Source organism: Marmota monax, unplaced genomic scaffold (genome assembly GCF_021218885.2).
Source record: "Marmota monax isolate L192 unplaced genomic scaffold, Marmota_monax_Labrador192_F-V1.1 WCK01_AAM20220418_F8-fsc00050, whole genome shotgun sequence".
Lineage (NCBI taxonomy): Eukaryota > Metazoa > Chordata > Mammalia > Rodentia > Sciuridae > Marmota > Marmota monax.
The window spans coordinates 8808312-8811853 of record NW_026694552.1 but is presented as its reverse complement, the minus strand read 5'-3'; the positions used below and the strand labels follow the sequence as shown (position 1 = coordinate 8811853).

General features: G+C 39.1%; 1 pseudogene; it reads left to right on the top strand.

Moving 5' to 3' along the window:
- The first annotated feature begins 1201 nt into the window (after positions 1-1201).
- On the top strand, positions 1202-1902 carry LOC124076737 (cation-dependent mannose-6-phosphate receptor-like; annotated as a pseudogene).
- The last annotated feature ends 1640 nt before the right edge of the window (positions 1903-3542 follow it).

The window sequence follows — 3542 nt, the reverse complement described above, 5'->3', positions numbered from 1 at the left end:
GTCATCCAAGCTGGGACAAGCTTGGCTATATGTATCAGTAAGAAACAATCTCAAAATTTTTAAGAAACAATCTCAAAATGCTTATAATAAGTGTCTATTTCTTGCTCATACCACATATACGACATAGGTTGGCAAGAGGGCACTTTGGGGGATGGTTCTAGTCATAGTGATCTTAATTGCCCTCACTTTGGGATCCCAGCTAATTAAAGAGTCACAGGGGATGTTGCCAATCAACACAATTACGGAAAAGGCAAAGTGGCAAAGAAAAACACTGGTTCTTCAAGCTTCTTTAGATATGACACATTCCACTTCTGTTCTTATTTCATACCCTCAAGCAAGTCATATGTCTGAACTTGATTTTTTTTTCTTGGTACCAGGAATTGAACCCAGGGACACTTAACCACTGAGCCACACCTCACATCCTCAGCCCTTTGTGATATTTTATTTTGGGATAGGGTTTTGCTAAGTTGCTTAGGGCCTCACTAAATTGCTGAGACTGACTTTGAAGTCTCGATTCTCCTGTCTCAGCCTCCAGATCTGCCTGGGATTACAGGTGTATGCCACCACACCCAGCACTGAGCTTGATTTTAAAAGAGTAGGTATAATCCTTCTATAGGTAGAGAGTGTAGGAACTTACATGAATTGAGTGTACAATAGTCTACCAAGAAGAAACCATTATAAATGTGTGTTGAACCTCAACTAGATTATATAGCAGGTACTTTGAACATGCATTTCTAAGTAGCTGTCATAAAAATATCCAATGTGACTAACTGGCTACTGTGCTTCAGACTCTACCATTCAAAATTCATTCCATGGAGCTTAAAACATTGCACTATCTGAACTCACTGGCTACCAAAAAAAATGCTCAGGATGTGACAGTACATTAACAATATGAAATTAATATAATATTCAGATTGGTTATCCTATAGTGGGCTATTATAATTGGAAACAGGGAGTACAGCCCTGAGATATTTTATTTGATACCTATAATATGCCAGGCACTATGTAGATTCTTTCATATACTATATTTTACTTTCTTCCCTTACCTATTCCAATGTAAAGATAATGCAAAAGGTCCTGAGTTGACACAATCTCTGAGATTGTGGTCTTTGACAGGCTCTTTTTCTCAGTCCCAGACAGAAATTCACTAGGGGATCCTGAGGTTTACTTGCCTCCTTTGGCTGTGACGTGATAATACCCCCTCTATAGCTACTGGAAGACTGAGTTGCTACTACTGATACTCTTGACTGTTGCAGTAAGAGAATACTGGCAGACCAAAGAAAATCCATGCAACCCAGTAGGAGAAAAGGACAAAGAATCATACAGTTGGGTCTATGGATCTGATGAAATCACTCTTTAACTAAAGTTTTGAGAGTACTGTGGGCCAAGCCCAGACACACACAACTATATGTTCAGGGTGTGCCTGAACCCATTAAGGATATCTCTGCAGCAGGACTGGTCCAGATCAGCAAAAATTGAAAGGAGACAGTGGTAGGGACACTCATCCAGATTCACATTTTCAATGGAGATAATTGAGAGTGATGAATCTGACAATCACTGTGGCAAGGAGTAGCATTGTGCAGTAGTGATGATTTCATACTATCCACACACCCCAGAGGGTGATATTAACCCTGAGGAGTGAGGTGAAGTTCAAGATTGTGTCTATCTCTTTGATATGGTTACACATCTGACCTATTTCCAGAGATCTCCCACTTCCGTGTGAGTTCTATTTTTCTTGTCACATTTGAATCACTGTTTTCTGCCTATGTTATGGGAAGTTTCCTATATCAGCAACTGATTGATGGTGGGAGGCAAGAAAATGGAGCAGTTTCCCCAACTTATCCTCCTGGCAATATCTTGGCAATCTGGCAGAAACAAGTTGTGACTTTGCATGCCATTTGAATTCTCCAATTTTACATGATATATATTAGAGAATGGGGAACAACCATCTGCGGGGGGGGGGGGAGTCAGAAGAAAGAATGACCATTTATCAGCAATGTAGTTGCACTTGAAATATCTAACCTCTTCTTCAATCCCTGAGACCAGACCATAATCGGACAAATATCTCCAGCAGTCTCCATGCCAATCTCTCATCACACCCTTAATATTGGGCTTGCTTTCTACTTTGATGTTGATTTGTATCCTCTCTTCACTAGCAGAACTGGCTTTTGCATATTCCCTATATAAGAGGGTCTGTGAAAACAAGATATTGCACTATCTCTCAGTAACAGAAGGTGCATGTTGGAGAGTTGAAATGAGGACAAGGGTGTGTCAGAATACCTCACCCTTTCTTCTTTTTTCATTTGTTCTGTTTAGATATACATGACAGTAGAGTGTATTTTGACATATTACATGTACATGGAGTATGACTTACTCTACTTAGGATCCCATGCTTATAGTTATACATGATGTGGAGTTTCACTGGTCACATACTCATATATGAAAATAGGAAAATTATGTCTGGTTCATTCTACTGTCTTCCTATTCCCATCCATTCTCCCTTCCATTCATTCCCCTTTGTCTAATCCAGTGAACTTCAGTCCCCCTTTCCTTTAAAACTCATTTTTCCAAGGTTTTTGAACACTGCATCTTAAAAAAATGTTTTGATCAACAGATAGCCATTGAACATATTTATGAAGCACAATGTGATGTTTTGATTCATGTATACATTGTGTAATGATTATGTCAGGGTAATTAGCATATTAATCACCTTAAATTTTTACCATTTCTCTATGATAAGTACATTCAAAATTCTCTCTGCTATCTATTTTAAAATATGCATGCATTATTGTTAAGTATATTTATTCTACAGTATAATATAGCAACAGAAATTATTCTGCCCATCTACTTGTAATGACACAGCTCTCCTTATTTCCCGTTACTCTCCCCAGGCTTTGGTAACCACTATTTACTCTATGATTTTCCAGCTAGTTTAAGACGTTATAATGAATGCAGAAGAAGGTACAACATTTAGGGTATCATCTAGAGAGTTCCATTCAGGGGGGACAGTAGCAGAACACCAGATCCTTGGGGTGAGAGTTCAGAAGGTCCCCCATAAAGCAGAAGAAACATGCCCAAGGAAGACATTCCAGCAGGTTCAGCCTACTTCATGATTCTGTTTGGAGTTATCTCTTTCTTAATGTGCATCTGGAATAGGATAGTGTTTTTCAGTGGATGAGGAAGCAAAACAACCTGATTTCCCAGAGGGGTCTTTGCAGAGTCATCTCCAGGAAGCTGGAAAAGTTTCTTTCAGAAGACACCTGTCTTGGGGTTGGGGGGAGATAAGTAGAGGAAAGGGCCAGTGGTGGGAGGTGGGGAGAGAGGAGGAAGTGCTGGGGACAGATATTGGCCAAATTATATCATTATATTTTGTGCATGTAAGAACACATAACAACAAATTCCATAATTATGTACAATTATAAGTACCAATTTAAAAATGTGGGGGAAAAGATGCCTGTCAGTAGAGTTTGACCTGCTAATGAATAAGCTTTCTCTCAATAGATATTGGCACCCTTACATAATTATGTTTTATTGAATTACAA